The 26933-nt window shown below is 40.4% G+C and overlaps 1 protein-coding gene across 4 annotated transcripts in view; it reads right to left on the bottom strand.

The window, feature by feature from the left end:
• The window catches only part of FRYL (FRY like transcription coactivator), a 293018-nt gene that overhangs the window by 237919 nt on the left and 28166 nt on the right, over positions 1-26933 (bottom strand). For 2 of the 4 annotated variants that reach the window (XM_079919427.1, XM_079919433.1), the window contains exon 1: positions 5260-5577. The exons of 1 other annotated variant lie outside the window; for it this stretch is intronic. The gene's annotated coding sequence lies outside the window, so the exon portion shown is untranslated. Of the gene's footprint in view, positions 1-2490; positions 2546-5259; positions 5578-26933 lie in introns of those variants that run through there. One more of the 4 variants, XM_079919435.1, reaches the window with a different exon arrangement.

Raw genomic sequence — 26933 nt, forward strand, 5'->3', positions numbered from 1 at the left:
AGGTGATGGGGTGATGAAAAAGTTCTAAAACTGGTTGTGAGAGGTGTACAACTCCGGAATATACTAAAAACCATTGACTTGTACACTTTAAATAGGTGAATTGTATGGCATGTAAATTATATCTCAATTAAGCTGTCATTTAAAACTTTTAACTCTTCTCAAAACTCGACAAATCACACTTGCTGCATTATGGTCAAACTCCATAGGAAGTATCCTTGGTCAGATATTCTTCCTAGCCTGGTTGACTCCCATCACTGACAATTCTACAAGGCCCCTTTCTCAACAGTCTGATTCTTTCCCCACCAATACAAAGATCGAGCAACAGAACAGGCTTGCAGGGAAAGGAGGTAGTCCATTTTGTAAAAGTTAGAAATACTTCACACTATATTTTAATACAAGTGATTTTTCAAAACAATTATTTTCATAACATAAAAAAATCCTGATAAAGCTATCTATTTATTATAGTATTTTGAGTTTAAAAGAATGTGTTACTACTCTATCAGTAAACTGTGAATTACCTACTAGGATACAGATACAGTGTCATAATGGTGGTCTATGAAATGGACGATCCTTGTAGGGTATAAGGAAAGACACATCAACATCTGCAGAATTTCTGAAATATTCTGCCTCACAGGAATAGCAGTGCTTGAAATTAAAAAAAAAAATTCTACAGCTCACAGATTTACTTTAACAGGACCCCAACCCACCTCCTATGGAATACCAGGTTTGTTTGTTAGGATACTTTGAAAGAAGCTATACAGAACAACAAACAAGGGTGAATAATAAATCACCTAGAAGTACACATCATGTACGCTACCTTTCATCCACATGTACCGCTCTGTCTATTTAAGGATCCTACTCAGAGGAGCTCATAGCTTGGGGTCCAGACAGACTTCATCATCCTATTCTCAGTGCCTACATGGTGCACAAATTAGGTGTAGTTTTCAATAAAAACTTGCTGAATAAACGGAGATTTCTCACCTGATTAGCCCTGGCTGCTTGCAGCTGGGTTTTCTATTTAGGAACCTTTGGAAAACTTTTTCCCACCTGGGCTGGCATAAAGAAGCACCCAGAACAACAGAATCTTATCACCTCCTTCATCAGCCTAAATTGTAGCTCTCTTTTTATAATAGCAACATAAGGGTAGAGTAAAACCTCTGCGTGTGAACTGATGAGAAACAAATATCTTCCTACATTCCTCCAGGGGCTACTGTGAGCAGTGCCAGTTGGCAGTCTCGGAGCAATTTTTAATGCTCTCTAGAGACGAGAAGAATCAAGAAATGAGAAGAGATTAGGCTTACGGTATGTACTCCAAAAACATTTTAGCCTAAAGGTACTTAAAGTGTTCAGGGACACAGGTTTTGACCATTTTTGAAATGATTATGATTCTAATAGTCTATAAATCATAGACTATGTTTTGAACACAAAAATACTGGTGGGAGCCTTGTTTCTCAAGAACAGGTGAAATAACCATAATAACTGAGCCTGGAGAAATTAATAATTATTTATTTTATTATATAAAATAAAAAATAAATAAGTGTATAAAAATTGATTACCTTTCTCCATTCCCAGTAAACATAACTTACTCAAGTATGATAGTTTAAGGCACTCCTATCTGAAGGTAATAAAAAAAAAGGGGGAAAAAAAACCTGGAATTAAAAGTCAAACCATTACCAATAGTTATAATGTGATAGGGGCAATGTTAGAGGGGATATTTAGTTTCTAAATTGTACATTTCCTTCATAACAATATTTTACAATGAGCATGTGAAACTGGTGATAAGGAAAAAATTGGTTTTTCCTTTAAACACTCATATACTCTTTCCCCAAACAAAACAATATGAACTTTTTTATTGCTTGTGGTTTTACAGACTCTACTGGGGTAATAACAACAAACCTGCTCAAGTACTTTAGGCAACAGTAAAAGGGACGGGCGGGGGGGGGCGGGGGGGGGGGGCGGGAAGGCTCCAACTTTTGTTAATGGTTTTTACCAAAATCCACAAGCTAATGAATAAATACACACATAACTATACTGTAAGTCAGAGCATGGCTTGTGCTGTAAAAGGACTTTACAGGAGCAAGAGAAAAGAGTCATCACTTCGGATCAGGAGAACAGGAGAGCTTGCAGACAAGGTGACATTCGAGCTGGATTATATAGATGATCCCTCTGATGAGGTAACAATAGGTGAAATTCAGAGTACATGCTCTGCCCCCCCCAATATTTTATAGATTAAAAATAGTTCAAGTAGTGAACATACACCCCAAACATACTTTATTTTTTTAATTTTTAAAAAATATATTATAAAATTTGCTACATAAAGCAATGAAAACTTTCCCACATCACCTAAGTTTCTTCTATCATTCCACTATTCCTTTACCATTTTGGCATGAATCCTGTGTCACTGTTAGTTTGCACCTGTTACTGCAATGGGATACACATTATCTTTTCCCTATGGATGATAATTTTGCATCTTCCCATTAAACTCCATACCTTTGAGAGCAATGACTGTCATCCATTTCTGCTTTACCTTTCCATAAAACTCCTCAAATAAATGGGTACTCAACAGATGTTGACAGATTAAACCTAATTCTAATAATTGGGACAAGAAACAATCACAATCACAAAAGATGTCCGTGGAACAGATATTATAAACAAATCACAGTTTTGTATACAGAACAAAAAGCACCTAGATTAATATATCTTCCCTCAAACACTAAACCAATTGCTATTCTTTGGTGTAACTTGCTCAGAAAGGTGTTTATTTTTAAAAATAAATATATAAGCCTCTCAAGCAGCCTCTATAGAACATTATCGTTTTCTGTCACAAAGACCTAAGTCAACACATTAATTGGGCACTAGAAAAGTACTAGGTGACACAGTGAATCTGCACAGAAATAGAGGACAGTCCTAGTTCCCAGGGATCTCAATGGACAGTTCACAATTCAAGAAATTCCCTGGCAATGTGTATATTTAGGACAATGTGTTTAAAACAATGTGAAAAGCACACAGGAAAAATATGTTTTCCAGGAAACATAGCCTAGATAGTTCAAAGATAATTCTTTCTGAGTGTTTTCTTTATATGCGATCTTTTAAAAGTTCAGGAATTCTCTCCTCTATTGTTTAAATAAGCTGGTAAGTAAACAAAAATAGAAATTTGGAAGCTTGTTTTAATCTTCTACTTTCTATTATAAGATGGAAAAGACGATTATGCCAGCAGGCCTGCCTGACATACTTATCAAAGAAGAGGATCAAAGAGAAGAGGAGGAAGGAGGATATTAGGTGTAACAACGCCAGATACCATCAAGATTACTAGGAAAGATCATGTGTTTGTGTGTCTACACTTCCTAAATTCTATAGGAAGAGCCAAGTATCTCTCAAATATTATTACCTGAAATTGGCTTTTAGATTCCCAAGTATAGCTTCTCTGTTGTTATTGCTGAGCCTGTGAACTTATGTTATAATGCTGCACACCACTCATATAATCAATGAACACTTTGGAAAGTTGTTAGTATTGCTTTAAAAAAAACCCCGCTGGGCCAGAGGTTCCAAGAAAATTCACTTTTCTAGAGAAGTAATTTTACAAAATAACTCAGAATGTAAGAAAAGACAGGATGGAATGCTATCTTTGATAATGAGTAGCCAAAAAAAGACTACAGAATAACACACACACCGCAGCTTTGTTTATAGGGTTGTAACTTGCACATGCAAGCACTCTACAAAGTACTGCACAAGAAGAAACTGTCAAAAATGAATGTTCATGAGAACATTCCTTTTCTAAATAAGGTCTCTAACAAGGAGGTACTGTTTCTAAATATAATTTCTTTAGCAAGTATTGACAGGTATAGAATAGCAGCAGTGCTCAAGATGGAAAAAAACTTCTTATATTTGTTTTATCAATAGTACATGTTACTGTTACTAATTATAATGCCTATGGGTTCAGTAGCAGAAATTTACGGAGATTATCTAATGGGCAGAACAGTTACAAAACTAACTTTACTTTTATCAAAAGTTTATTTTTTCCTAATCCTATAGACCCTAGCAACCTGGAGTTTTTTGTTCTGTTTCGTTTTGCAATTTTTTTTCCTTCCAAAAGAAGCTCCGCCAGTAAAGTCGAGGTAATACTTTCCACAGTTCAAAGGTTAAGGCGCATTCGGTTCTACATAGAGCTCTAGCTCGTCATCAGCACCGCTCCCTTTTTTTTTTTTTCTTTTCAAATTATCTTGACCTGAGAGAGGTTAATGCTCCCTTACAATGCAAATCCACGAGATAAGCGATTTTAGGTGCCGAGAAATGAAACTGGGATGAGAGGAAAACACCGACAGCGATCAAGAACCATTTCGCCGTAGAAATAAGCCTCTCCAGAACGCAAGAAACTAAGGTTTCGTCCAAAGAACCTGCCGCCCGGAAGCCACAACTTCCAGCAATTGGCAAAGAAAAGTTACAAGTAAGAGCTCAGCGCCCAGGGAGTCTGCGCCGGTGCGGAGACTGAGACCTGCAAGGACACTCACTGGCCCCCACAGCCCGCAAGCGCTGGCTGCGGTGTCGGTGGGGCCGATTCCGGCTCGGGTAGGCTCGGGGTCTGGGGGTGCGCGGAAGGCGCGGAGCGGCGCGGGCACGGCGCCCGCGTCCGCACCCCTCCCCACTACCGCGAGCAGTGGGCGGAGAGAGGAGAGCAAAGGAAAAGCAGGACAATGCTGGGCCGGGCTGGCGACTCCGCGCGCTCAGCGGGTCCCCAGCGTCCTCCTCGCCTGGGGCCGCCAGCTGCCGAACTAAGTTTGCTCCTCAGCCCTGCCTTCCTAGCCGGGGCAGTGAAGCAGTGACCGCCGACCTCCCTCCGCCTCGCCGCGGCCGCCGCCGCCTTCCTCCCCGCGGGGCGGCTCCCGCGAGTCCACGAGGACGCGGCGCGCGCGAGCGGAATGGGGCGCGCGAGGGAGAGGGGGCGCGCGAGGAAGCAGCGCGCGCGCGGGGAGCCGGGCGCGCGGCGCTCCCCGAGGACCCGCTGCCGCTCCGGCGGGTTTTCGGTTGAGGCGGGGGCTGCGCCGCGGCTAAGTGTCCGTTATGAGTCTTGGCCCGGGCGGCACAGCTTGCCAGCCATTCTGGCCCGCCTCCCCCTCCACTCCCATCAGAAAGGCAGCGAGCGAGGGCCGGCGACCTCGTCTCCCGCCAGGGCTGTGGCCGCCAGTCGGCGGGCATCCCCGCGCCTACCCCTGGGGTGGAAGAGAAAGTGAAATGAAGCGCCTTTCCCCAGGCAACACCTACCCGTCCCCAGTCCAAGTGCAGCTGCCTCACTCCTCAGGCGCCGCCGGTCCCCGCCCTCGGGCCCCAGGCTCCGTTCTCTTGACAATGGCGCGTCCCCTTTAAGGAATAATCCGATCGGAACCGATCTGTGGTTAAACCTCCCTCCGACTCTGATTTTAACCGGATTTCTCTCTCTCTCCCCCCAGAGCCCGACGGCCGCCCGGCGGTGCTGCGAGCTCTTCCCACCTCTTCCCCGCCCCGCCCACTCCCTAGCTTTCCTGATTGGCGAGAAACACTACTACAGGAACAGCAGTTGTCGCATCGCACTCGCCAGTCCAGCCGCCGCTCAGAGTTACCCCCACCTTCACCCCGCCCCCTTTCCTGGGTTGGTCCTACCTCTAATCACTCTCCGTCTTCTACTCTATCGTTGCTTTGGAGAACTGGCAGTCAAGGCTCACCCTCCCGCCTCCGGAAAGCGAACTTTATTTTTATTGGTAAAAGGACATCTTCCTGTGCACCTGATTGGGCAAGGAAGGAGTTAGTCTGCACGCCCCTTACCCATTATCGCTCTCTCTCTTTACGGGTTTGAGAAACGGCCGCAAAGTCCTCCCCCCTATTTTGCCTTGTTCTAAGCGCCTTTCCCTTTAAATATTGGTAGGGGTGGTGGACAAACTCACAGCCTGTGTTGGAGAAAGACGGAAAGGGAGAAGAGAAAATTTCAAAATCTTCTCCAGATGAGTAATATATCGGGAACTGGAGCTGGGATACTGCGGAATCTCATCCTTCGGTCTACTGAATGGAGTGGTTAGAATGAGAATACCTGAAATTCTAGTACTAACTTCTGAGATGTACTCAACAAATTTTCACTCACCGTCCACTCTACTCCTACTGTCGATCCCACTGGCATTTCGCTACTCCAGAGAGCTTTAATAAAAGTATCTGTAAACCTAGAGGTGTCCTTGTTTGTCCCGCATTCATTTAAAAAACCCTTTAAATCGCTTCCATTAAAAGTTCCGTTTAATTTACGTCCTCTGTTGTTATCTCGGGGTTTGTCACGAGAGCTAAATTACTCTTCTGAAAAGATTGAATAGATGCCCACCCACCATGCCAGCCTGCAAAGCTGAAGTCCATCCCCCTTGCTAGAACTGTGCCGGGGGGAGCCCAGGTTGAGCCCAAGCGGGCACCAGAAGTCTATTTCTTGAGAGAATGGGGCAGTCTGGCACCGGAAGCTTAACCCTGCCGCGAAACCTCACGCATGAAAGAGGAGGAATTCTGCTGCAGCCTGGTGTGGTCTGTGTTAGGAGTTCCCCAGTTTCCCATGGGAACTGCAAGAACCAAAAGTGTCGTACCTACTAAAATTGGGTACTCAAGTCCTTTGGTACCCATCTGTGAATGTTAGGGGTAAATGGTTAAATGTTCTGCCCCTCTTTGCCAATGAACTTCAAGAGACTTTGGACCTCAGGATGTTCAGTGCATTTGCAGTGAGAGCCCAGTGGAAACCAATGATGCCAAGATAGTGACAGGGCTCAGCAGTACCCTGGAAGGGATTTATACCAGAAAAGGGGGAATAAACATCGATAGTCGATAGGACTTTTCCGTGAGTTCAGGGGAAAAATCTCCTGGGTATACCCATAAATATGGAAGAGTGAGAAAAGGGAAACGTTGTAGGTGGTTTAGGTGTTTCTAGTAGGAGATAAGGAAATATCTGGATTATATTTATATGGCCTTCAAGGTATTTTTTTAAAATCAAGATCTAGGCAATGTTTTCAAGTTCTCTGTAAATCACTTGCTTTATGAGGCCAAGATTATTTTGTTACACTAGCACATTGGGCTCATAACTCCAGAAGGCTGTCTACAGTAACCTCTAGATTCTCTTTGTCACACCTAACCAACCACGTTGAGATCATCACCTTACAAATATAATTTATATTATTTTTTCTCTATTTCATACTTGCCCACAATAGGATTACCTATTACTTTTTAGCCCATACACCCAGACTCCTGGTACTAATACTGCTATTGGTATTTCACACTGAAGAAGAATTTAGGAAATCTGCAAGCATGGATATGCAGGTCATTCTTAAGAATGTTCAGTATTATTGAACACAGCTGCAGTTCTAACCCTGGAGAAATTGACAATTTGCACTTTTCCCTTCAGAAGGACTTTATGTCTCCTACCTTTGTTTTCCACCTCTAAGCCAGATCCCCATTCTTTAAAAAGAAATATTCCCCCAATGTGCCAGTTTGACTAAAGCTTTTCAACATCCTTGTATATAGATCTTTGTTAAACTCTTTTAAAGGTGAAATTTCACACGTTATGATCACTTATTCTCCCTTTGTTTATATATAAAGGTAAACCATATCAAAGAACTACCAGTTAAGCCAGTAATTCAGTTTTCCTCAGAAAAAAAAATGTTACCATGTATATTGCAAATTTTTTTCAGTTCACCATAGGTTTATATAGTAACTATTATGTGTTGAGTAAACAATAGGGGGGGAAATTGATGAATATGACTCTCCAAATTCTACCCATAACTGGCACAATTTTACCCCTCACTCAGCATGTAGGTGGATACCATCTATTAATCAGTGATTTTCCATAGTAAAATTAAGAAAAAATCCAGTCAGTAAAAACTGTCAACCAAAATCTTTCCCCAGACCTTTATTAGCATTAACAAGAATGAGACAAATTAAGACAAAATACATTCACAGTAATTTGTTTTATAAAGAAAACTTCAAAAAATATCTCCTGGGTCTCTCAAGAGGAGGAAGTCCTACACCTTCTATATTTCAATGTGTTCCTTTATAAAATGAGAACTGATATTCATTGAGAAGATCACTGAAAGATCTTCAGTTATCAGTAAAAGGTTCAATTATGTTCAGTATATTCTACTTAGGCAGGAAAAAAAAAGATACTAATATATTTTTTAAAAGATTTCCAATTCTCTCCTACTTAAAACCCTTCGAAGATTCTCCAAGCACATATTGAATATAGTCCAAGCACCTAAGCAAAACATACAAATCACTTTATAATCTGACTCCAGGCTACCTCTCAGATTTATTCTCTGGCCACTCCTTCATTTGACACTTGAAATCGCTGCTCTTTAGATATCAATGATTCTGCTCTTTCAAGCCTCAGTGCTTTGGGGCATGTGGGTCCCTTTGTGCAGAATAGCTTTCCCCTCCATGCTCACCTGGAGGATGCTTCCATCTGTCCATCCAAACCCAAAAGAAGCTTTACTTTTTTTGTGAAGCTTTCTTTGATTGCACCCCCTTCCCTGATTTAATTATTTTTCTAATATATATATATATATAATTCTGATTAGGATGATGCCTGACATAACTGAAAGCTTTCAGTAAATGCATGTCAAATTGACTGAGCAAGGATGAGACAAAAAGGTTAACCTACAATGTGAAAATCTAATTAACCAGAACACTATTCTAGGAATATTCTAATTATTTAATATTTTACTGTAAATCTATCTCAATTAGTCTAGATTACTGGTTCCCAGGCTTTTTTATTTCATGGACCAGTAAAATTTGCAAGGAATTTTTGGGAACTGATATAGGTTTAACAACTTTTTTATTTTGCGAAGCAAAGGTATAAATATAAATAAATCGCTATCTATTCTCCCCATTATTTCATAAAATAAGAATATTTTAAAACCCAAAATTGGGGTTTTCCCTGGTGGCGCAGTGGTTGAGAGTCCGCCTGCCGATGCAGGGGACACGGGTTCGTGCCCCGGTCCGGGAAGATCCCACATGCTGCGGAGCGGCTGGGCCCGTGAGCCATGGCCGCTGAGCCTGCGTCCGGAGCCCGTGCTCCGCAACGGGAGAGGCCACAACAGTGAGAGGCCCGCGTACCGCAAAAAAAAAAAAAAAACAAACACCAAAATTGGGAAGGTTGTTTCATAAAACAAGAATATCTGAAAACCAAAAATTGGTTGGGATGGTTATAACTTCAGAATGAAAGTCCTCTGAATAAATTTGACATTATAAAGAACTTATACAGGGGACTTCCCTGGTGGCGCAGTGGATAAGACTCCCAATGCAGGGGGCCCAGGTTCGATCCCTGGTCAGGGAACTAGATCCCACATGCATGTCACAACTAACAGTTCCCATGCCACAACTAAGGAGCCCAAGTGCCGCAACTAAGACCCGATGAAACCAAATAAATAAATAAAAGAATTTGTACAAACCTCCAGTTGAGTCCAGAATACTCACTGCATTTCACAGTACTTGATCTGATGCTCTTTTTCATCTATTTTAAAAGATGGCTTAGAAATGAAAATATTCCTAAGATTTTTTTCCCTCTATAATGTTTATGGAGGGGAGGAGAAACTATGTGACTTTTTGTTAATTTTCACTCTACCCATGAGTAAATGTTAGAGCATCACTAATTGACTTGCTAGCTTCCTGCCAGGATATTTGTAGAGAAACTCTCATTGTTACTGGAGGCCCTTGCAAAATGCTTCCTGAATTCCTTTTTGCATCTACCATATCTTACAGAGTTTCCCTCCTTTCCTTTTGGGAAACTTACCACTCTTTAAGAACCATTGTTTAGTCCTTAGAAAGTTCCCCCTTGTTTGTCAACGAGTCAAACAATAAAAATTCAAGTGCTCTTTTAAAAATTTTTTTACCCATATAATATATTTTCTGAGCTCCCAAAAATTTAGGTTAAGTGCCCAATAACCATCAATGAATATCATAGTATCTATCCTGTGTCACAGTTATTGTAATGCTAATATGAGCCTACTACAGCACATGGAGAAATGTTTGTGTTAGGGTAATTCAAATATATATTTAAATATATTTATTTATTTATATATAAAAGTGCTTTTTTAAATCGTGCAACCCAATCAGATATAAATTCTTTATGATGGGATGGCTCATAATGGCTAAGCAACTTGTAGAAGAAATCTGATGCCATGGTAAAGGTCTAGAAATACCATCTTCTAAACTGGGTCAAATAATTGATTTGTTGTTTCACGGAATATTTGATAATGTATATTAGATCATCTTCCATTTATAAAATATTATATTTATTTTGCATTCAAATTCTATACCTATTTTAGATCATTTAAGAGCTTCATAATTGTGACACTTTTATCAATAAGATTTTAACTTTATCCAAAATATTTTACTGCTGGTATGTTAGTATTCTGTCATTTTTCTTTCCTTTTATCATTACAAGGGGACTTCCATTCTAAATAGATTCATTGTGTGAAAATATGAATTTAAAGAAGAGATAAATCGAGGATTAAATACTGACTTTATAAGTGAATTACTCTGAGAGAATTTTTAGAATATTATTCAAATGAGATCTATTTCCACTCACAAAAAACTTCTCAGAAGTCAAAGGCATGATATAAAGAAAGACACCTAGGGAATTCCCTGGCGGTCCAGTGGTTACGACTCCTTGCTTTCACTTCCAGGGCCCAGGTTCCATCCCTGGTCAGGGAACTGAGATCCCAAAAGCTGCCTGGTGCGGCAAAAAAAACCACACCTATATTCACTACAATCCTCTTTGTCTACTCTAAAATATCTTTGTCTACTCTACAATATTGTCTACTCACTAAAAATATCTTTAAATTCAGCAGCCAAGAGCATAAACAGTGGTTACTTTTCAGATTAGATTTTTAAATTAAATTATTTAAAGGAATGAACAGTTCATCTGTCCCTGTTGGGACAGTTATCCAGTACTATGGTGAAATCACTTCGAAACTATCTTAAAACCTTGTTAGATTTTAATGTGTATTTTGAAGTGTTGCTCTGGTAAGTATGAATTTGTAACTGGAAAGGGATATAGTCCATTTATAAGAAAACAGAAAACATTTTTTAATCCATTCCGTGTTTATGAGTTGAAGGAAAGTTGAAGGGAAAATGTAGGCACTCTATTTACACTTGTTACCACCTATCAACTCATTATCTCATTTGGAAAAGGAATTCATGAATTATCTGAGAAAACAGGAAATCTGATGGGGGGGGGAATGGTTAAGCCATCATACCACTGGCAAAGGAGTTTACCATATGACTGACCGCCTTTGGGGGCTTCTGTCTGTTGATAGAAAAGCAGAAAAACAAAGGACAAAGGAAAGTCTCCTTAATTAATCCTTCCAACTAAGCAAAATAAATAGATCGCTTGTTTCAGCAACAGAAGCAAACTGTTAACAATTGAGAAAAGCCACCTGCAGGTGCTTTTGAACACAAAGTGCCCCAGAGCCCAGAATTACTATTGTTTAAAAGGGTCAGCTAAGTTTTTCTGTAAAGGGCCAGATAATAAATATTTTTGGCTTTGTGGCCCTATGGGCTCTGTCACAACTACTCAACTCTTGCTGCAGCGCAAAAGTGGCCATAGAGAATGCATAAACAAGTATGCAGAGCTATGTTTCAATAAAACTTTATTTATGGACACTGAAATGGAATTTAATTTTCATGTGTCAAGATATATCATTCTTCTTTTTATTTTGTCCTAATTATTTAGAAGAATAAAAACCATTCTTGGCTTGCAATCCATGTAAAAAGAGGTAAAGGGGGACTTCCCTGGTGGCACAGTGGTTAGGAATCCACCTACCAATGCAGGGAACACGGGTTCAAGCCCTGGTCCAGGAAGATCCCACATGCTGTGGAGCAACTAAGCCCATGTGCCACAACTACTGAGCCCATGTGCCACAACTACTGAAGCCCACGTGCCTAGAGCCTGTGCTCCGCAACAAGAGAAGCCACTGCAATGAGACGCCCGCACACAGCAACGAACAGTAGCCCCTGCTCACTGCAACTACAGAAAGCCTGTGCACAGCAACGAAGACCTAACGCAGCCAAAAATAAATAAATAAATTTATTAAAAAAAAAAAAAGAGGTAGTGGGCCAGATCTGTTTATGGGCAATAGTGCTGACTTCTGGTCTAATACAACCCTAATTCATTAAAAAATATATTTTTTGGTTGAGTACCTAATATGTGTTCAGTACTATGCTGGACCTGGGGACTATAATGACTAACAAGATGGACAATGTCCCTGTCCTCATGGAGCTTATGATATAATAACCATACAAATATATAGTTAGAAACTGTAATTAGTGGCTATGAAGGAAGGGTACAGGGTGCTCTAAACTATGACCTGTAATCTAGACTAGGAGGTCAGAGGAGGTTCACTTTTGACAAGGACTGGGAAATGAGTATGAACTGACATGGTGAAGTGGGAGTGGGGAGAAGGGAAATATTTCAGGCAGAAGGCACATCATGTAGGCCACCTTAATGGCACTCAAAAATCTGTGTGCCTAGAAAATACAAAGTGAAAGGAAGAGAGGCAGGGAGTTAAATTGACGAAATAGTTTTTAAAAGAAAAAGCAGGGCTTCCCTGGTTGCACAGTGGTTGAGAATCTGCCTGCTAATGCAGGGGACACGGGTTCTAGCCCTGGTCTGGGAAGATCCCACATGCCGCGGAGCAACTAGGCCCGTGAGCCACAACTACTGAGCCTGCGCATCTGGAGCCTGTGCTCCGCAACAAGAGAGGCCACGATAGTGAGAGGCCCGCGCACTGTGATGAAGAGTGGCCCCCGCTTGCCACAACTAGAGAAAGCCCTTGCACAGAAACAAAGACCCAACACAGCCAAAATAAAAATAAATAAATTAGAAGAAGGCTCAACATTTCAAAAAAAAAAAAAGAAAAGAAAAAGCATTCAGGGCCTAGTAGGTCTTTATTCAAAGTCCTAGAAAACCTTGAAGGCTTTACGTCAAAACCATGACATGGTCAGATTTGCAGTTTTGAAAGATCACTCTTTACAGTGTGGAGACTAATTAATGAGGGAAAGCCATGGTGACTACAATAGTCAAAGGCTTCTAGACCCTAGACTCTAGGCCCTAGAGTCAAACACTACTATTTTACCTAGTAAAATAGTAATAGCCAGTGTGCACTTTTTTTTTTTGACAGTTCAGCTAACATTTATTTATTTTTCATATTGTAAGTCCATAAGCTTTATTTTATTTTTTTAACATCTTTATTGGAGTACAATTGCTCTACAACGGTGTGCCAGCCTCTGCTGTACAACAAAATGAATCAGCCACACACACACATACATCCCCATATCTCCTCCCTCCCGCCTCTCTGCCCCGCTCTCCCTACCCCACCCCCCAGGTGGTCACAAAGCACCGAGCTGATCTCCCAGTGTTATGTGGCTGCTTCCCACTAGCTACAGTATGTTCTTAATATTTTAATGTACATAGGTCCCCTACATACGAACCTTTAAGTTGCGAACCTTCAAAGATGCGAACGTGTGTCCACATGTCCAATCACATAAGTTAGTTCACGTGTCTGGCGTACATTGTCACGTGCATGCATCCTGTAGCGTATCTTTATTTCAAACTAGATCTGCAAGAGGACGACTTCATTGAACTCCTTGCTGTGCAACACGAGGGGCTTACTAATGAAGACTTGATGGAAGTGGAGGCCCAGAGAAAGGACGGAGACAAGAGGAAGAAGTAACTGAAGCAACACAGAGATTCACGACGCAGGAAATGGCAAGGGGATTTTCTTTATTTGAGGAGGCACTGTTAGTTTTTGAGGCACAGGACCCGAACGTAGAACGGTACACGAAGGTTGCAGCAGCTGTTCAGAATGCAATCCAGTGCTACCGTGTCATCTATGACGAGAAAAAAAGAGCTACTACCCAGACATCGCGGGACTGTTTTTTCAAGAGGGTAGATAGAATGAATCCAGCAAGGGACCAGAACCTGTGCCATCAACGTCAGGCGTGAGTGAAATTGCAGCTCGCCCTCCATCACCTACTGCTGACGATCCTTCAGCTGTACCATCTCCCACCTCCTCTCCCTCCTCCAGTCAGTAACACTTCTTGCCTGTTCACTCGATGCCAGCCCCTGTATGCCAAGTATTGTACTGTACTACTGTACTTTTCAAGGTACTGTACTGTAAGATTTAAAATGTTTTCTTTATTTTTTTAAAAATTTTTTGTCGCGCTGCCTGGCATTTGGGATCTCGTTCCTCAAACAGGGATCGAACCCACTCCCCCTGAATTGGAAGGGTGGGTTCTTAACCACTGGACTGCCAGGGAAGTCCCCTGTTCTCTTTATTTTTTGTGTTTGTTTATTCTTTATGTATTATTTGTATGAAAAATATTATAAACCTATTACAGTACAGTACTATATAGCCAGTTGTGTTAGTTGGGTACCTAGGCTAACTGTGTTGGACTTACGAAAAAACTGGGCTTACAAAGTCACCCTCAGAACGGAACTCGTTTGTATGTAGGGGACTTACTGTATTAAAAGATTGAATTTCATAACAACCCCATAAGTAGGCACTATTATCTTCCCTTTATGGAAGAGGAGACTTAACTATGGGCTGCCTATCAATTTCTTCCCTTGCTGCAGCCCAGTTGAGTTTACAACTCGTGGGAAGGAACTGTAGGAGAGATTTAAGAGTGAGGAGGAAAGAGGGGCAGAAAGAAATGAATAAGTGTGTTCTATGGGACCATAGCCTTGGCTCAGACCCTAGCCTCTTTCCCAAGAGGTAGTACTGTGTTGTACTGGGAATGAGCCCCAAATTCAGCAAGGTGACTGCCTTGGGTACCTTGTGAGAGTACTCATTGCTACAGAAATATACCCAATGCAATGTTTGGTACATACTTACACTAAAAAAACCCTCCCTGTTTATCTAAAATTCAAATCTAACTGGGCATCCTGTATTTTATCTCCCAAACCTATACTAAGGAAACAAATACATTCCCTCCCATAAAACCAAGATGTCAGCTGGAGACATCTGGCTCCTAAAGACTTAGAAAATCAGCCTGAATACCTTTTCTTCATCCAAAAGCCTTCCCAAGGACACTGTGAATTACCAGGGCAGGGGTAAGGGATGGAGGATTTTGTTACCACTTTTGCCTCCAGGCTCATTCTTCCACCTGGAAGACTCACTTTTGAGCTCTTCCACTATCAAGAAAACCAAGGGAGTATGGAAACATTGTGGGAGTGGTAGATTTCACAGGACAGCTGGGAGTTGAAGGGAGCAGTCCCATCAGGCACAGCCTTGCAAACAGTTCAAAGTAGTGTTTTATTATACTCGCTTGTTTAGGCTCCTTTCAGCCACCTACCACCAGTGGTTTTTCATAGCCCTCTGCCATGATCCCTGGGTCATATTCACCCTCTTAACCAGCGTTTTCCCTCCCCTATCTTCTCGACATTCTCTCAGTAGCCAAGAATTTCTCTCCTCCTATCGAGCAAATTCCCAAACAAAGCAGTTTTGACTCCACTCTAAAGCTTTTGTCACCAGCTGATGACCAAGACCGCAGGATCTCACTTACTGAGGCATTCTTCCAAAACAAAGACAGTTTGAAATTCTCCCTAAGAAGAATTCTCTTGCCAGCATTTAAGACAATAATCACTTTTTCTTAAGTTTTTGCAATATCATTTTTTGCCAGCATTCAGGAAAAGGAAGGATATTTATTTTGGTTGCATCCAGTGGGGCCCACTTTTACCAATTACATCATCGTTTTCTTGGGAAAGTTCAACTGCTTTTCACTCTTGTAATTTAGTACATCAAAAGTTCAGGAAAAACCTAATGGACAGCACTTTGGATTCCATAACGGATTCCAGAAAAAAGCTTTTTTTTCCCCCTCTGTTCTGCCTTTAAATCTGATTCAAAATTAAAGCTGATTGCTTTTTCCAAGGTAAAGAGAGAAGGTTTTGGTACACATACCACAATTTGCTATAGTTGGAAGCATTGCCTGGTTTAAAAAAAAAAAAAAGAATGAAATGTACTATCAGGTAAACTCTCAGGAAAGAGTGAGGGGAAAAGAGGAGGCAGAAAGATATGAAAAATGTGGGTTCTGTGGAACCATAGCCTTGGTTCAGGCCCTATTCCATTATCTTTTCAAAGGTTTATCTTCTAAATTTAACTTTACTTCCCTATTTTCCAGTTGGTTCCTAGATACTGCAAAAACCACATAAAGATACACAGATATAGTAATCCTGCTAACCAACTGAAATAATGATAAAAATACAAAGGTTGATGAATACATATTCCTATGAGGTCATCTATAGCAAAATGAAACAGGGAATTTGGTCAATCATGCTGATACATTTAAAAATAGCTTTGCCACAATTATCTTCATATTTAGTTATCTATTGACTAGTGTCTGTTTTTTTGTTTGAAGTATCCAAATAAAAGTATTCATGTTTTACTACTTTTCTGTAAGTATTAATTTGGCCTGAATGTTAGTGTATTAACAACTGACATAGAATATATTAATTACTAATTATGTAAAGGACAAGCAGATTAGTAATATAGTAGCCACACTGGTAATATGATAACAGAGAAGCAGAGGCTCAAATTCAAGCAGCAAAACAATATGTAATTGATTTGTCATTTTTTCAGGATGTTTACCACAACAGAAAGTGCTTATCTTCTACATATAATAAGAGTACTAACATAGCAAATATTTTTACAAATCTACTGAAAAAAAATAAAATCTTATTTCAGTAAATTACTCTTTTAACACAGAAAAAGTCCATAATAACCAAACAATATTCTAAATTGTCCTTCAAAGAGACATCTTACCTTTAGGGAATTATGATGTTTCACTCAATGAAGCAATGTAAATCTTATATGTGTGGGTATTTTCCTTTCAAGAAAATCCTCAACTTTCTATGGGCCAGCACTTTAGCAGGTCACATTTTCCATAAGACAAGTTTTACAAACCATATGTAGATATCTGATGGCTGTTGTGAAATCTCACTCCACACAATTTAGTATTTTGTGTTTTGTTTTGTTTTGTTTTTTCGGTACGCGGGCCTCTCACTGTTATGGCCTCTCCCGTTGCGGAGCACAGGCTCCGACGCGCAGGCTCAGTGGCCATGGCTCATGGGCCCAGCCGCTCCTCGGCATGCGGGATCCTTCTGGACCGGGGCACGAACCCGTGTGCCCTGCATCGGCAGGCGGACTCTCAACCACTGCGCCACCAGGGAAGCCCCAATTTAGTATTTTGAATCTATTTATAGAAGTCCTGTTATGTGAACATTTTTAGTCTGTACGATGTCAGCGTGGTAATTTTCATGCAAGTAAGAAAACAGTTTGTTCTGGACTCCAAATGGTACTGACATCAAAAGTGTCCTTCACACTGGAGAAATTGTGACTGAAGAATTTTCAGCAAAAGCAGTAAAAATGGTGGCAATAGCAAGTCTGAAGTGGCAGTGCTAATGGGAGAGCTCTTCCCCCCGTCGGCATAATGGAGTCAGCAGTCATTGTTGAGTGAAGGCCAGAGAGAAAGCACCTGGCCTTCAAGTTCATTCCTTTCCTGACATGGAGATTCTGCCAACGTCAGAGAATCCAGGCTGTTGTTTCTAATGGCAATCCCATTAGAGACCCCAATGTATTTGTCTAGCACCATCTCCCACTATTCTCTAATCTTTGATCAAATTGGTTTATATGCGATTCCCCAGAATCCTTCCTTGCCCTTGCGTACATCACAGAGAAAGGTCTCAGAAAAGCAGGGTCCAAGAAGGTTAACAGAGAAATCAAGAGAGAAGTATTTAATCATGAAGGCATTGAGAACAACTGAGCTAGAGAAGCCTGGCTGCAGCCCCTGTGAACTGCCCTAAGAAACCTGCAAATGAATCTGAATAGGGTGAAAATGAGACAGCCAACAGAGTGATTAGGACCTCTCAGCTTATTCAATACCCATGAACAGACAAGTCAAGTGGGCCACAAACTATTGTCAGTGTTTGGAGACGGCACTGAAGTGTCCTTAAGGAATCTGGAGATGAGGGGAGTCTAAAGGTCCTCTTGAAATTCATTGGAAAACCAACACATCATGAATCAGAGAGGAGAAATCCAAAGTCACCGTAAAGAGAATGGCTCCCAACCCTACCAGACTTGTCTGAAAAGGATAAAATATGCCATCATACCTAAAAAAGACAAGAGTCCATCAGAATGGGGATGGTTATCCATAAAGGCAGAGAAATAGGAGAGTCACAGAAAACTAAGGCCACCTTCATCCAAGCCCTTATGGAGGGTGGACGCCATGACTGAAGGAATCAATTTGTCAATCCCAGTGGCAGGAACACTATTATTATGGGTGCTCTACGTGGTTTTTTTTTTTTGTCCGTGCCATGTGGCATGCAGAACTTCCTCAACCAGGGACAGCCCCCTCCCCACAATCATTAGAAGTGCGGAGTATTAACCACTGGAACACCAGGGAAGCCTCTACATGTCTTAACCTACTGACATCTTAAAAATACAACATAGTGCTTTACTGGTCAAGGCCCTTTTGTTGCAAATGGCAGAAACAACCCTAACTAGCTTAAGCAAGAAGAGGAGCTTTATGACAGAACACAGGGATGTCTCCATAAAAAGTAAAGCCACTGAACCTCTGAAGGACTGGGAACAGGGAGCCGGCAGTCACTGCCCCAGGCTCTTTCTCTGCTGTCTATGGCCCCAGTTTCTTCTTTTCTTGGCAAGTCTGCTTTATTCCCTTCTCCCTTTCTCTGCAGGCCAGCCTCAACTAGCTCTGGCAGCACATGGATAGGTAGCCTCTGGTCCCAAGTTTACATTACCTCATTCAAGAAAATAGACCAGACTGGATAGAATCTCTGGGTCTAAACTGCAAGTTCCTGAGAGAAAGAATTGGATTAGCTACAACTAAATGAGGAGTCCCCCTCATTCATTTCCCTATGGACAGTGGTACAAGATCATACTGTAAAACATAGACATGAGAGGCCCACATTTATGGAAGGAGGGAGGGAGGGAAGGTGGTTATTCTTAGAGGAAGTGAGCCAGTGTGACCTGTGAAGACATCACAAAAGACATCTTCTGCAGGTATGAACCATTATTATCCCCATTTTTAAAATGAGGAAATTAAGGAATTCAGAGCTTAAGTAACTTGCGCAAGGTCACAGAGCTTGTCACTGGAAGACTCAGGATCTGAAGTCAAGTCTGTCTGAGTCTTAATCATTATGTTGTAATGTGTCTCCAATCCCTGTTCAGCAAGTAACCTTCTTATTGACATAGCTTCTTATGAGGGTCTACCTGCAGGGATGTATGATTATACAGACTTCATATGTTCCAATTCTTTTTTTTCTCTTTTTCTTAAAATAAATTTATTTTATTTTTGGCTGCATTGGGTCTTCGTTGCTTCATGTGGGCTTTCTCTAGTTGCGGCAAGCAACTACTCTTCCTTGCGGTGTGCGGGCTTCTCATCGTGGTGGCTTCTCTTGTCGTGGAGCATGGGCTCTAGGCACGCAGACTTCAGTAGTCGTGGCATGTGGGCTCAGTAGTTGTGGCTCGTGGGCTCTAGAGCACAGGCTCAGTAGCTGTAGCACACGGGCTTAGTTGCTCCGTGGCATCTGGGATCTTCCTGGACCAGGGCTCGAACCAGTGTCCACTGCATTGGCAGGAGGATTCTTAACCACTGTGCCACCAGGGAAGTCCCATATATTCCAATTCTTATGATGATTATAGTTCTCATTGTAAACTAATAAATTGCTTTTATGGTTCTTACATCATTACTATGAGTTTAGGTAATGTAAGCCCAGTCCTAAGAAATGGGTGGATTCTTTGAATGTTAACAAAATTAGTTTTTAGAGCCTGTGAGGCTAAGGCTGAGCCCCCAACTATCATGGCCGTGATGGTTGTAAATCCCACCATTTAGGTAATTCAGGCTCCTAGGAAATTTCTTAAGGAACCAATGCTGGTCTTTCTGTCATGACAATCCTTTTTTTATTTTAATTAATTTTTATTGGAGTATAGCTGCTTTACAATGTTGTGTTAGTTTCTACTGTACAGCAAAGTAAATCAGCTATACGTATACATATAGTCCCTCTTTTTTGAATTTTCCTTCCTATTTAGGTCACCACAGAGCACTGAGTTCCCCAAGCTATACAGTAGGTTCTCATTAGACAATCCTTTTCTTACCACATGAAACATTTTTCTTTAACATCTTTATTGGAGTATAATTTCTTTACAATGGTGTGTTAGTTTCTGCTGTATAACAAAATGAATCAGCTATACATATACATATATCCCCATATCCTGTCGCTCTTGTGTCTCCCTCCCACACTCTCTATCCCACCCCTCTAGGTGGACACAAAGCACCGAGCTGATCTCCCTGTGCTATGCGGCTGCTTCCCACTAGCTATCTATTTTACATTTGGTAGTGTGTATGTGTCCATGTCACTCTCTCACTTCATCCCAGCTTCCCCTTTCCCTTCCCTGTGTCCATTCTCTATGTCTGTGTATTATATTCCTGTCCTGCCCTTAGGTTCTTCAGAACCTTTTTTTTTTTTTAATTCCATATGTATGTGTTACCATACGGTATTTGTTTTTCTCTTTCTGACTTACTTCACTCTGTATGACAGTCTCTAGGTCCATCCACCTCACTACAAATAACTCAATTTCATTTCTTTTTATGGCTAAGTAATATTCCATTGTATATATGCACCACATCTTCTTTATCCATTCATCTGTTGATGGACACTCAAGTCACTTCCATATCCTGGCTATTGTAAATAGAGCTGCAATGAATATTATGGTACATGACTCTTTTTGAATTATGGTTTTCCCAGGGTATATACCCAGTAGTGGGATTGCTGGGTCATATGGTAGTTCTATTTTTAGTTTTTTGAGGAACTTCCATACTGTTCTCCATAGTGGCTGTATCAATTTACATTCCCACCAACAGAGCAAGAGGGTTCTCTTTCCTCCACACCCTCTCCAGCATTTATTGTTTGTAGATTTTTTGATGATGGCCATTCTGACCGGTGTGAGGTGATACCTCATTGTGGTTTTGATTTGCATTTCTCTAATGATTAGTGATGTTAAGCATCCTTTCATGTGTTTGTTGGCAATCTGTATATCTTCACTGGAGAAATGTCTATTTAGGTCTTCTGCCCATTTTTCGATTGGGCTGTTTTTGTTTTTGATATTGAGTTGCATGAACTGCTTGTGTATTTTGGAGATTGATCCTTTGTCACTTGCTTCGCTAGCAAATATTTTCTCCCATTCTGAGGGTTGTCTTTTCATCTTGTGCATGGTTCCTTTGCTGTGCAAAAGCTTTTAAGTTTCATTAGGTCTCAATTGTTTATTTTTGTTTTAATTTCCATTTCTCTAGGAGGTGGGTCGAAAAGGATCTTGCTGTGATTTATGTCATGGAGTGTTCTGCCTATGTTTTCCTCTAAGTTTTATAGTGTCTGGCCTTATATTTAGGTCTTTAATCCATTATGAGTATATTTTTGTGTATGGTGTTAGGGAGTATTCTAATTTCATTCTTTTACATGTAGCTGTCCAGTTTTCCCAGTACCACTTACTGAAGAGGCTGTCTTTTTTCCATTGTATATTCTTGCCTCCTATATCAAAGATAAGGTGACCATATGTGCGTGGGTTTACCTCTGGGCTTTCTATTCTGTTCCATTGATCTATATTTCTGTTTTTGTGCCAATACCATACTGTCTTGATTACTGTAGCTTTGTAGTATAGTCTGAAGTCAGGGAGCCTGATTCTTCCAGCTCAGTTTTTCCTTCTCAAGTTTCCTTTGGCTATTAAGGGTCTTTTGTGTTTCCATAAAAATTGTGAAATTTTTTGTTCTAGTTCTGTGAAAAATGCCATTGGTAGTTTGATAGGGATTGCAATGAATCTGTAGATTACTTTGGGTAGTATAGTCATTTTCACAATGTTGATTCTTCCAATACAAAAACATGGTATATCTCTTCATCTGTTCGTATCATATTTGATTTCTTTCATCAGTGTCTTATAGTTTTCTGCATACAGGTTTTTTATCTCTGTAGGTAGGTTTATTACTAGGTATTTTATTCTTTTTGTTGCAGTGGTAAATGGGAGTGTTTCCTCAACTTCTCTTTCAGATTTTTCATCATTAGTGTATAGGAATGCAAGAGATTTCTGTGCATTAATTTTGTATCCTGCAACTTTACCAAATTCATTGATTAGCTCTAGTAGTTTTCTGGTAGCATATTTAGGATTCTCTATGTATAGTATCAAGTCATCTGCAAACAGTGACAGCTTTAATTCTTCTTTTCCTATTTGGATTCCTTTTATTTCTTCTCTGATTGCTGTGGCTAAAACTTCCAAAACTATGTTGAATAATAGTGGTGAGAGTGGGCAACCTTGTCTTGTTCCTGATCTTAGTGGAAATGGTTTCAGTTTTTCATCATTGAGAATGATGTTGGCTGTGGGTCTGTCATATATGGCCTTTATTATGTTGAGGTAAGTTCCCTCTATGCCTACTTTCTGGAGGGTTTTTATCATAAATGGGTGTTGAATTTTGTCAAAAGCTTTTTCTGCATCTATTGAGATGATCATATGGTTTTTCTCCTTCAATTTGTTAATATGGTGTATCACGTTGATTGATTTGCGTATATTGAAGAATCGCCGCATTCCTGGGATAAACCCCACTTGATCATGGTGTATGATCCTTTTAATGTGCTGTTGGATTCTGTTTGCTAGTATTTCTTTGAGGATTTTTGCATCTATGTTCATCAGTGATAATGGCCTGTAGTTTTCTTTTTTTGTGGCATTGTTGCCTGGTTTTGGTAACAGGGTGATGGTGGCCTCGTACAATGAGTTTGGGAGTGGTCCTCTCTCTGTTATATTTTGGAAAAGTTTGAGAAGGATAGGTGTTAGCTCTTCTCTAAATGTTCAGTAGAATTCACCTGTGAAGCCATCTGGTCCTGGGCTTTTTTTGTTGGAATATTTTTAATCGCAGTTTCAATTTTAGTGTTTGTGATTGGTCTGTTTATATTTTCTATTTCTTCCTGGTTCAGTCTCAGAAGGTTGTGCTTTTCTAAGACTGTGTCCATTTCTTCCAGGTTGTCCATTTTATTGGCATATAGTTGCTTGTAGTAATCTCTCATGATCCTTTGTATTTCTGCAGTGTCAGTTGTTACTTCTCCTTTTTCATTTCTAATTCTGTTGATTTAAGTCTTCCCTTTTTTTCTTGATGAGTCTGGCTAATGGTTTATCAGTTTTGTTTATCTTCTCAAAGAAGCAGCTTGTAGTTTTATTGATCTTTGCTCTTGTTTCCTTTATTTCTTTTTCATTTATTTCTGATCAGATATTTATGATTTCTTTCCTCTGCTAACTTTGGAGTTTTCTTCTTTTTCTTTCTCTAATTGCTTTAGGTGTAAGGTTAGGCTGTTTATTTGAGATGTTTCTTGTTCCTTGAGGTAGGATTGTATTGCTATAAACTTCCCTCTTAGACTGCTCTTGGGGCATCCCATAGGTTTTGGGTTGTTGTGTTTTCATTGTCATTTGTTTCTAGGTAATTTTTGATTTCCTGTTTGATTTCTTCAGTGATCTCTTGGTTATTTAGTAGTGTATTGTTTAGCTTCCATGTGTTTGTATTTTTTACAGATTTTTTTTCCTGTAATTGATACCTAGTCTCATAGCATTGTGGTCAGAAAAGGTACTTCATATGATTTCAATTTTCTTAAATATACCAAGGCTTGATTTGTAACCCAAGATATGATCTATCCTGGAGAATGTTGCATGAGCACTTGAGAAGAAAGTGTATTCTGTTGTTTTTGGATGGAATGTCCTATAAATATCAATTAAGTCCAACTTGTTTAATGTATCATTTAATGCTTGTGTTTCCTTATTTATTTTTATTTTGGTTGGTCTGTCCATTGGTGAAAGTGGGGTGTTAAAGTCCCCATGATTGTGTTACTGTCGATATCCCCTTTTATGGCTGTTAGCATTTGCCTTATGTATTGAGGTGCTCCTATGTTGGGTGCATAAATATTTACAATTGTTATATCTTCTTCTTGGATTGATCCCTTGATCATTATGTAGTGTCCTTCTTTGTCTCTTGTAATAGTCTTTATTTTAAAGTCTATTTTGTCTGATATAAGAATTGCTACTCCAGCTTTCTTTTGATTTCCATTTGCATGGAATATCTTTTTCCATTCCCTCACTTTCAATCTGTATATTTCCCTAGGTCTGAAGTGGGTCTCTTGTATACAGCATATATATGGGTCTTGTTTTTGTATCCATTCAGCCAGTCTGTGTCTTTTGGTTGGAGCATTTAATCCATTTTCATTTAAGGTAATTATCGATATGTATGTTTCTATTAGCATTTTCTTAATTGCTTCGGGTTTGTTATTGTAAGTCTTTTCCTTCTCTTGTGTTTCCTGCCTAGAGAAGTTCCTTTAGCATTTGTTGTAGAGCTGGTTTGGTGGTGCTGAATTCTCTTAGCTTTTGCTTGTCTGTAAAGGTTTTAATTTCTCCATTGAATCTGAATGAGATCTTTGCTGGGTAGAGTAATCTTGGTTGTAGGTTTTTCCCTTTCATCTCTTTAAATATGTCCTGCCACTCCCTTCTGGCTTGTAGAGTTTCTGCTGAAAGACCAGCTGTTAACTTTATGGGGATTCCCTTGTGTGTTAATTGTTGCTTTTCCCTTGCTGCTTTTAATATTTTTTCTTTGTATTTAATTTTTGATAGTTTAATATGTGTCTTGGCATGTTTCTCCTTGGATTTATCCTGTATGGGACTCTCTGCACTTCCTGGACTTGATTGACTATTTCCTTACCCATATAAGGGAAGTTTTCAAAAATAATCTCTTCAAATATTTTTTCAGACCCTTTTTTTCCCTCTTCTTCTTCTGAGGCCCCTATAATTCAAATGTTGGTGCATTTAATGTTGTCCCAGAGGTCTCTGAGACTGTTCTCAATTCTTTTCATTCTTTTTTCTTTATTCTGCTCTGTGGTAATTATTTCCACTATTTTATCTTCCAGGTCACTTATCCATTCTTCTGCCTCAGTTATTCTGCTATTGATTCCTTCTAGAGAATTTTTAATTTATTTATTGTGCTGTTCATCATTGTTTGTTTGCTCTTTAGTTCTTCTAGGTCCTTGTTAAATGTTTCTTGTATTTTCTCCATTCTATTTCCAGGATTTTGGATCATCTTTACTATCATTACACTGAATTCTTTTTCAGGTAGAATGCCTATTTCCTCTTCATTTGTTTGTTCTGGTGGGTTTTTACCTTGCTCCTTCATCTGCTGTGTATTTCTCTGTCTTGCTTAACTTATTGTGTTTGGGGTCTCTGTTTCGCAGGCTGCATGTTCGTAGTTCCCGTTGCTTTTGGTGTCTGTTCCCAGTGGGTACAGCTGGTTCAGTGCATTGTGTAGGCTTCCTGGTGGAGGGGACTGGTGCCTGTGTTCTGGTGGATGAGGCTGGATCTCGTCTTTCTTGTGGGCAGGACCGCGTCTGGTGGTGTGTTTTGGGGTGTCTGTGAACTTATTATGATTTTAAGCAGCCTCTCTGCTAATGGGTGGGGTTGTGTTCCTGTCTTGCTAATTGTTTAGCATAGGGTGTCCAGCACTGTAGCTTGCTGGTCGTTGAGTGGAGCTGGGTCTTAGCATTGAGATGGAGATCTCTGGGAGAGCTTTTGCCATTTGATATTACGTGGGGCCAGGAGGTGTCTGGTAGTCCAATGTCCTTAACTCGGTTCTCCCACCTCAGAGGCTCATGCCTGACACCTGGCCGGAGCACCAAGACCCTGTCAGCCACACGGCTTTTGAGAAGTCTGAGGTCTTCTGCCAGCGTTCAGTAGGTGTTCTACAGGAGTTGTTCCACATGTAGATGTATTTCTGATGTATTTGTGGGGAAGAAGGTCATGTCCATGTCTTACTCTTCTGCCATCTTGAAGCCACTCGAAATATGAGGGAATTTAGAAAGGAGCCCAGGATGACCCTCAGATCAATGGCATGATGGGTGAGTGCCAGATACTTACTCAGAAGGGGAACACAGGGAAAGGTTCAGGTTTGGGGAAAAAAATAAGAGTTGGAGTTGGAGATACCAAGTAGCCATCCAAGTCATACAAGGGGAGTTATCAAGTAGAAGCTGGGATATGAGTCTGGGCTCAGGGTTAGGACTGGAGAGATAAATTGGGAGTCTTCAGTGTATAGATGGTATTTAAAGCCATGGGACTAAAGCATCTAGAAAATGAGCATCAATAAGCATAAATAAATAAAGGCCAATGACCGAGCCCCGATGTGCTCCAACATTTAACAGTCTTGGAAGCAGTGGTCAATGAAGCAGGAGAGGCAGGAAAGAGATCTGATATGGAAGCCAAGTGAAGACATGTTTAAGGATGGAATGATCACCAATTCAAATGCCCCTAAGAGGCCAAGCAAGATGGCAACTGAGACATGACTCCTGGATTTGGCAAGATGGAGGTTATTATTTGATCTTGACAAGTGTAAATGCCAGAAATGGAGTGAGTTGAGTTGACAATATGAGGTGACAATGTGGAGACATTAATAATAATCCGTTCATAATGGACTATTTCAATAAAAGGGAGTAGGAAAATATGATATTAGTTGAGAGGGACAAAGACACTAGGGAGAATTTATATCCTGCTTGTATGTTGATGGGAATGATCAAGAAGAGAAGGAAAAATTGTGGATGCAAGAGAGGGAGGGGTTATTGCTGGATTGAAATTGTTGATGGGTCAGAAGCACAGGATTAGGTGTAGGTGTATATGTGGAAATGCTGGCTTCAAATGGGAGCACTGATGGTTATGCAGGATAACAGAAGGGAAGGCAAAGTACTTAGGTATAGATGCTCGCAGGCTGACAGATTTAGTGAAGAAAAAACTGAGGTGGTTTTCTTCCTATTTCTTCTATTTTCTCAGTCAAATCAGAAGAGTGGTCATTATCTAAGACTGAGAGGTGGG

Source organism: Stenella coeruleoalba (genome assembly GCF_951394435.1).
Source record: "Stenella coeruleoalba genome assembly, chromosome: 4".
In the NCBI taxonomy this organism is placed as follows: Eukaryota; Metazoa; Chordata; class Mammalia; order Artiodactyla; family Delphinidae; genus Stenella; species Stenella coeruleoalba.